The sequence below is a fragment of the Pongo pygmaeus genome, chromosome 20 (assembly GCF_028885625.2).
Source record: "Pongo pygmaeus isolate AG05252 chromosome 20, NHGRI_mPonPyg2-v2.0_pri, whole genome shotgun sequence".
In the NCBI taxonomy this organism is placed as follows: domain Eukaryota; kingdom Metazoa; phylum Chordata; class Mammalia; order Primates; family Hominidae; genus Pongo; species Pongo pygmaeus.
In genome coordinates this window covers 62,828,254-62,837,029 of record NC_072393.2, presented here as the reverse complement: position 1 = coordinate 62,837,029, position 8,776 = coordinate 62,828,254, and the positions used below count along the sequence as shown (strand labels likewise).

At 44.5% G+C, this 8,776-nt stretch overlaps 1 protein-coding gene across 4 annotated transcripts in view; it reads left to right on the top strand.

The window, feature by feature from the left end:
• The first annotated feature begins 22 nt into the window (after positions 1-22).
• LOC129019400 (zinc finger and SCAN domain-containing protein 5A) overlaps positions 23-8,776 on the top strand; it is a 97,333-nt gene continuing 88,579 nt past the window's right edge. For 2 of the 4 annotated variants that reach the window (XM_063658517.1, XM_054461858.2), the window contains exons 1-2: positions 23-4,810; positions 6,107-6,208. The gene's annotated coding sequence lies outside the window, so the exon portion shown is untranslated. Of the gene's footprint in view, positions 4,811-4,865; positions 5,070-5,226; positions 5,240-6,106; positions 6,209-8,776 lie in introns of those variants that run through there. The other 2 variants (XM_054461859.2, XM_063658516.1) reach the window with 2 other exon arrangements.

Sequence of the window (8,776 nt, the reverse complement as noted above, 5' to 3'; positions counted from 1 at the left end):
TTTTTTTTTTTTTTTTCCCGAGATGGAGCCTCGGTCTGTCGCCCAGGCTGTAGTGCAGTGGTGAAATCTTGGCTCACTGCAAACTCTGCCTCCCAGGTTCAAGCAATTCTTTTGCCTCAGCCCCCCGGGTAGTTAGGATTACAGGCACCCGCCACCACATCTGGCTAATTTTTGTATTTTTAGTAGAGATGGGGTTTCACCATGTTGGTCAGGCTGGTCTCAAACTCCTGACCTCGTGATCCACCCGCCTCAGCCTCCCAAAGTGCTGGGATTACAGTCGTAAGCCACTGCACCCAGCCATAAGTTCTGAATTAAACCTGTACAGCTTTCTTACCTGATTTAAGAAAGGGAGACAAGAAATAGGGGTGAATGAGCTTCTTCGAAATTCATTCCAAGCACAAAAGAAAAAATTTTCCATTTGCATATAAACTTGACATTAGTTGATTCTGTTGGGGTTGGGTGGGTATGCAGGGATTGCCTTTTATTATCAAGTGATTTATTTCAAGAGCCTTTAAGGGGAGTCAGGTGAAGGAACCCCCATCTGTGCTGGAGAGTTGGATACTCCTTTAAATAGCCCCACCACAGTCATAACAATAATGATAATGCTGGATTATTTGTTTAGCCAAGGTTGTCTGCCTCATATCCATCATGCTGTTTGCAATATTCCTGCTTTCAATCAATTTATACTGAGTGTAACTTTAGGATTTCTGCTATTAAATGCGTGATCCCGCTTCTGCTTCAGTTTCTGGCTTGGCTTTGTCTGTTTCAAAATATGTAGCTTCCTCTTTGGTACAACAAAAAACTCATTTTCACTTTTATTAAATATACTGTGTTATCATTGATTTTATTTTCTCTTTCTTATGTATCTGTAAAGATTTTTGGCACATAAATGTAATATTAAAGTCAGTGATGCTATAACTTGCAATGTTTGCATCATGTCCACCTTTTTTAAGGAGTGAAAAAGCCCTAGTATGTTTTAAAGAATAACAAGTGCAAGCTCAGTACTAGAGTGACTACACACACTGCATGTTTTCATATGTGGCACTTTTATGTACCGTGTTGGGTTACTGTTCTAGATTGGACTGTTAAATACTATGTTCAAGCCTGGGTTGTCATTTTTATAACTGTCTTGGTGTTTTGCGGCCATTATTTATTACTTTTGATATAGAGAATGAGCTACGTGCATTTATAAAGCAATAAGAGGATGTATTTAATGTGCCTGGTTTTTAACTGAATAAGAACCGGAAGTATGAATCAATAAAACTGATTAAAATGGTCAAAAAAAAAAAAGCTGGTGAAGTGTTTATGTTTTTCTTTAAAACACATGCAGAACACACATACGCGTGCTTGCATGCACGCACACACACAACTCACACACACAAACCAGCCAAACAGTCCACCTAAATGGGGCTGTGGTGGTGAGAGCTCTGGGCAATGGAATCTTACCAAACGTGCAGTGCTCTGTTTTGAAGACAGTGACACCCTTTTTGTTTATTTCAGATATAAAACAATGCAGGCTTTGTCCTGAAGATCATTATCCAAACAAGAAAAGGGAACATGCCTTCTCAAATAGGAGACCTTCCTGGCCTATGATGAATCTTTGGGCCTGACTCTGGCATGCACAGCCTTGTTTTACTCTGCCCTCTCTGTTCTGATCCTTGTGGAGTTTGTGTGGCACCAAAACACTCCCATAGTCAAGGCCAGCAACCAGACTCTGAGCTACACCCTCCTTGTCTCCCTCACACTCTGCTTTCTCTCTTCCTTGCTCTTCATCGGCCGCCCCAGCCCTGCCACCTGCTTCCTCTCACGGACCACTTTTGCAGCTATGTTCACAGTGGCTGTGTTTTCTGCAGGGCCTTCCAGGCTATAAGGCCAGAAAGCAGGATCTGAAAGTGGATGGGTCCCCAAAAAACACATTCTGTTGTCTTCCTTTGCTCCTTTACCCAAGTGACCCTCTGTGGAATCTGGCTGGGGACACAGCCTCCCTTCGTAGACAAGGACCCTCAGTCCATGCCTGGCTACATCATTATCCAGTGTAATGAGGGCTCCGTCACTGCCTTCTACTCTGTCTTGGGCTATTTATTTGGGATTCTTGGTTTTAGGGTCCCTTGCTGTAGCCTTTCTGGCAAGGAACCTGTCTGATGCCTTCAACGAAGCCAAGTTCCTTACCTTCAGCATGCTGGTGTCCTGCAGTGTCTGGGTGGCCTTCTTCCCAAGTTACTAAAGCACCCAGGGCAAGGCCAGAGTGGCCGTGAGATCTTCTCCATCATGGGCTCCAGCGCTGGGTTACTTGGCTGCATCTTTGCTCCCAAGTGCTATGTGATCCTCCTTCATCTAGAAAGGAACACTATTCCATGTTTAAAGAAGCCTAGTTCAGGCATGGTGGCTCACGCCTGTAATCCCAGCACTCTGGAGGCCAAGGCGGCTGGATCGCTTGAGTCCAGGAGTTCAAGACCAGCCTGGGCAATGTGGCAAAACCCCATCTCTACAAAATATACAGAAATTAGCTGTAGGTGGTGGCACGCACCTGTAGTCCCAGCTACTCAGGAGGCGGAGGTGGGAGGATTGCTTAAGCCTGGGAGGTCAAGGCTACAGTGAGCCAAGATCACACCACTACACTCTAGCCTGGAAAACAAAGCATGACTCTGTCTAAATAAACAAATAAGAAGCCTGAGAAACCGTAAACAGACCAAACAATAAACAGGCTGAGAAGAGGAACTGTAATGATCATTAGTGGCAGAGAATTTGTAACCTGATTGTGGAAAGCACATCTGAAAACAAAGATTGAATGAACTATTTGAAAAAAAAGGCAATGAAAGACAGGAAATTTACAGAGGCAAAACCTGAATATCCAGTGAATAATAAAGATTCTGGCTGGCTCAAAGGTAGTGAGTTCTACCAATGTATTGTCCACAGTCAGTTACAGACCAAATTCCTTGTTCTACTCTTTCCCCCCTCCTCACTAATGCACTTGACTAGTCTTTAACGAAGAAAAAAAAAAAGATGCTAAGCCTAATAGTCAAAAATTCAAATTTAAAAAACCATAAAATAGTTAATTACCTCTCACTACAATGGCAAAAATTACACATCTGGAATCACTAAGTGTTGACTGAGATGCGGAGCACAAAGTGAAGGCATTGGGTAGGGTGAGGTCTGTGAAGACGCTAGTAACTACTGACCGGGATTTTAGCACCGAAATCAACCTCAAAGTTCAGTTGCGCACCCCTTGGTTATGTTACATATGGTGCAATGCTGGGCCACAGAGCTTGCCCCAGGTCCCCAAGCAAAGTCAGTGGCAGTGCCTGAACTGGAAGTTCATCCCCATCCATTTTCGCTTGCGGAATCTCAGGGCTCAGTAAAGAACCATGATTGACGGAGGTCACAGCAACTGGTATGACAGGGACAGGTTTCCGGAATTCCAGTGTCTTAACACCAAGCCCTGTAGTATTTCTCAGAAAGAACAAAACCACTGCTCTTGTGTGCTCAGAAGAAAGTTTAGTGGTCATAAAATCCAATACATCCAACTTGCAGATCAACACACAAAGACCCTGGAGGAAGGGGCGGTAACTTGTCCAAATCTCCAAAGAAAAGGTAAGAATGGTGATCATCAAAGCCGCTGACACTTGGGTCATTGTGTGCCGGCCATTGCTCTGAGGTTCCCTTAATTCTTACAACCACCACCTACATTTTAACATCAAATTCTAACATCATCCTCACTTTACCTATGCGGAAACTGAGACACAGAGCGTGTCTCTTGCCTGAGGCCCTGAAATAGTAAGGGAGCACAGCAGGGGCACCAGACATTATTTCACAAAAAGGGAAACTGAGGCCCAGAGAGGGTGAAAGCTCTCCGGGACGAGTGGTATAGGGTAGGTGGCCTCAAAGACAGAGCTTGGCTCAGAACCCACAGCCCCTTCAAATCAGCTTTCTCCCCTCCCGTGGGCAGCTATGAAGTCACAGGGGAACTGGGAGGGGCCGTTACCATGGAGACTGGAAGCCCATTCAGAGAACAGGGTGGAAACTGGAAGTCGCCCTCATCTCCCAGGGCACCACTTTGGAGCCAGCATTTTCGGCATCGGAAATGAGACCCAGAGCGCCTCGCGCGAGCAGCCCCAACCTCCCCGCAGGCGGCATGCGACACCGCCCGGGTGACCCAGGCTCGGGGATCTCTGGACTTCACGGACACAGAACGAAGGCAGACACGCCTCAATGCGCGTGTGCAACTCTATTCCGTCATTTAAAGAAGGCCATGTGGCCTCTTCACCAATCGGAATCCTGCTTTTTCCCTGGTCCCGCCTTATTCCCAGACTTCCGGCGTCTCGCTGGCCGCAAAACAACCCTAAACTAGAGGGCTCGGCGACTCCCAGAGACTTCTGGGTATTGTAGTCCTAAAGGTGCAGCGAGACAACAGGACCACGTTTTAGTAAAAAGCAGCTTAGAATAAAAATGCCTACACCAGTAATGATTCGGCGAGTTGGAAACACTTGTTAGATGCTTTCACCCACTGTTATTTGTAGGGAAGCAAGAGGGAAGGAGAAGGAAGGCAGCCGCAGAGGCTTCTGGGAATTGTAGTTCAGCCCTCTCAGCAAGGGCTAGGAGCTGCGACCCCCGCCCCGGATCCGGAAATGGTCGCCGAGGCCTCTTAGCAGCCAATGTGAATGCGACAAGTCCCCGATCCAGGCGTCCCGCTCTCCCCGGCCCCGCTCGCCAGGTCCTACCACGATGCCTGACTCGTTTGCGGCTTTGGGACCGGTTGTAGGTGGCTTGACCGTCACTAGTAGACGTTTCTGATTGTGTCGCGGTCACCATGGTAACGACTTTAGCTTCCCTTCCGCCCTTGCGGTGACGTCACTGGCGGAGGCCGGACTGGGGTGGGTGGGGAGAGGGAGTGCGCATGCGCCTCGGGCGAGGACGTGGGAGGAGGGGGAGATTCGTGGGAGAACCGAGCCCGGGGATGGGACTGGAGGAGTTTCCGTGACCTTGCGGGCTGTTTGTGCTGAGGGACAGCTTTATTTAAATGATAATATGCGTGCAGGCGCCCTGCATGATTCCTGGCCGCGTGCTTTCTAGTAAGTGCGCAGAGACTTTCGCAAGAATTGATTCACTCTTTTTTCCTTCCCTCCCGATTTTTGATTGGAAACCCAGACTTCCTTTCACGCCTGTCGCCAGGTTAACTAGGTCACTGTTTGCTCTCAGGAGCAACCCTGCCTCCCGCAGTTCGCTTGGTCCTTGATTACAGGTTCGTGCTGTGCATTCATTCATTCAGTGAGAGCCGAATAAGTGCTAGTGGCCAAGGAGACAGCAGTGAGCTCAACAGCTGAATGGCCTCAGACCTTACCGAGTTTCTCAATACCAGGGTTATTGACATTGGGGGCAGACATTGCTTTGTTGTGGGGGGCTGCCCTGTGCGTGGTAGGATATTGAGGATCTTCCCTCACCTCACCCACTGGATGCCAGGAAAAATCCTCTCCAGCCCCTAGCTCCTGGTTGTGACAACCAAAAATGTCTCCAGACATTGCCAAATGTCTCCTGGGGGCCGAAGTCAGCCTACTGAGAACTGCTGCCCTAAAAGTTTTCCTAAACACTCTTCTATACCTTCTCATAACTTGGTCACCCAGTAAACTCTCACCAGCTGATTGAAATCTGATATGAATGTCTGTACATGATCTGACACATTAACTTCATTTTACATCAGATTTAAGAGCACTCCCATCATCAAAGGGAAGGGATGATTAAATGTACAAAGCCCATTAATGGTATCCAGGAGAAGTTACAAAAAACTAACATCAAGCACCTGGGCATATAATCATCTGTTAGCGTATGAAACCTTCTCCTAATGATAAATGAATTTATAAAGCTAGTTTAAAAATTAGTTACTACTGGGTTCCACCAAAATAAAATACATCATTTTTGCCTAACTTATCTACGGAGGGATTAGCATTCTCTTCTGATATGGTTTGGCTGTGTCCCCACCCAAATCTCATCTTGAATTCCCACATGTGGGAGGGACCCTGTGGGAGGTAATTGAATCATGGGGGCAGGTCTTTCCCATGCTGTTCTTGTGATAGTGAATAAGTCTCACGAGATCTGATGGTTTTTTATAAAGGGGAGGTTCCCTGCTCAAGCTCTCTTCTCTTGTCTGCCGCCATGTGAGACGTGCCTTTGACCTTCTGCCATGATTGTGAGGCCTCCCCAGCCACGTGAAACTGTAAGTCCATTAAACCTTTCTTTTGTAAATTGCCCAGTCTTGGATATGTCTTTATCAGCAGCGTGAAAACAGACTAATACATTTTCCATCTGTCTGTCATCAACTTACTGGGTGGTTTCCGTGGCTTTTAGCAGTTTCTTTATTACATTTTAAAGGATCAGCCCTGTTTGCACATGAGTTGCTGTAAGAAAAGACAAGAGCTTCCTATGAGCTGTTATGCAAACACAGCCATATCAACTCAGTCAGAATGTCTGGAGATGGGAGCCCAGACCTCTGCACTTACAAATAAACAATCATAATCATAGCAGCAGCAGTAACAGTAACTGGCGCTAACAAGCATGGTGTGCTGACAGTGCCTGAACTATGGTTGCAGGATTTCTGTGGAAACACCATCTTTAATTCCCACAATGATTGTATGAAATAGGTGCAGTCTACATCCCCATTTAACAGAGGAGGACATGGGGACACAAACACGTAAGATAAGTGCAGCTGAAGAGTGGAATATTTTTTATTTTACATTTTTAATTTTGGGATAATTTTATATTTACAGACAAGTTGCAGTGATAGAGTACAGAGCATTCTCATGTACCCCTTCCCCACTGCCCCTACTGTTAATATCTTACATAAGCCTAGTAGATGTGTCAGAACTGTAACATTGCTACAGTACTGTTAACGCCAGACTTTATTCACATTTCCCCAGTTTTTTCTCTAACGTCCTTTTCCTGTTCTGGGGTCACATGTGGGACACCACATGACATTTAGTTGCCATGTCTTCCTGCCCTCCTCTGATCTGCAGCAGTGTCTCTGACTCTCCTTGTTTTTAATGACTTTGACAGTTTTGAGGGGTACGGACTGGGTGTTCTGTAAAATGTCCCTCCATTTGGAATTGTCTGATGCTTGCTTATGACTAGACTTGGATTATGGGCAGGAACTGACTTTTAAATTTTTTTTAATTTTAATTAAAAATTTTAAATTGATACTTGGTTCAGTTATCAGACAACCTTTAACCCTGTTTGGAACAACTTGGATATGTGGATCTACTCTTTAACTATAAATGTTAGAAAATATAATTGCAGATCAATTTTAGCATTCAAATTGAGATGTGCCATAAGTGAAAAATACACAATGGATTTCAAAGGCTTCATACAAAATGAAGGATATAACTGATCTCATGAATAATTGTTTGTATTGACTACATGTTGAAATGTATATTGGATATATTGAATTAAATCGTACATATTATTCAAATTGATTTTACCGGGTTCTGGGCTAGTAGGAAGTATGAAATAAGTGTGGCTCACAGATTTTTATTGGATAACACTGCCCTAGATAATAACAATACATTAATTGAGAACTATGTGCCAGGCAGTGTGTTTTAGAAATATTATCTCATTTAGAACATGTGAACACAGCGGGGGGAACAACACGCACTGGGGCCTGTCGGGGTAAGGGGTTGTGGGGAGAGAGAGCATTGGGAAAAATAGCTAATGCCTGCTGGACTGAATACCTAGGTGATGGATTGATAGGGGCAGCAAACTACCAAGGCACACATTTACCTGTGTAACAAAACTGCACAGCCTGCACATGTACCCTGGAACTTAAAAATTAAAAAAATATATATTATCTCATTTAAACTTTACCTCGATGAGGCAAACTCAGTAGACTGCTTCTTAAACTCCATTTTAAAATGATCCCTGGGGTAAAAGAATTTTCCATCTGTCTATGAAATATAACAACTGATGCTTCAGGCTCACTGAATGCCCCTGGCTAGTGCAGTGCTTTCTAATATGCCTTCATTCTTCTCTATCGGTTCAGTTGTGTGACTACCCAGAGCTAGTTGAGTTGCATTTATTCTAAACCTTTTCATTCTAATGGATTTTATTTCAATTATGTAATGCAATTACATTTAACATAAATGAGGAAAATATGAGTGCATCGGCAAAGAATTGTTTCCACCAAAACAATAATTCAGTGGGAAAGATGTGATAAAGGCCGATTGTTAGTAAGAGCAACAACAAAAAATATGTCAAGTTGGAATGGGCAAGATGGCTATAGGGATGATCTTTGTCTTTTTTTTTAATGCAGTGAGGATTTTGCTTAAATAGCTTTGCAAGCATGCCTGTGTCTCCGCTGCCCTTTTAAGGGACAAACTGGAAATTGTAGGTCCATAGACCTATACAACAACAACAATGAAACCCCCTGGTCTTATATCAAAAGATTAGCAAATGTGTGTACAATTTTATATTTTAAAACAAAATGGTAAAAGTATTTTTAATTACCTATTGGAACCAACTTATTTGATGAACCAACCAGTGATGGTTCTGATCATGATGATAAGAGAACTTCTACCCTACTGTTACTATCCCCATTTTACAGATGATAAAGTAAGGCATTAAGAGACCATACCCTCCCCAAGGCTGCATATCCATTAAGGGGTGGAGCTGGGATTCGAACCCAAGAAACCTGTCTCCAGAGCCCAAGCTTTCAACCAGGACAAGGAACCTCCTCCAGAATAGGCAAGAAACATGCAGGCTGGAGAGCTGGATACGGCTTCCTCCTGGAACAGCT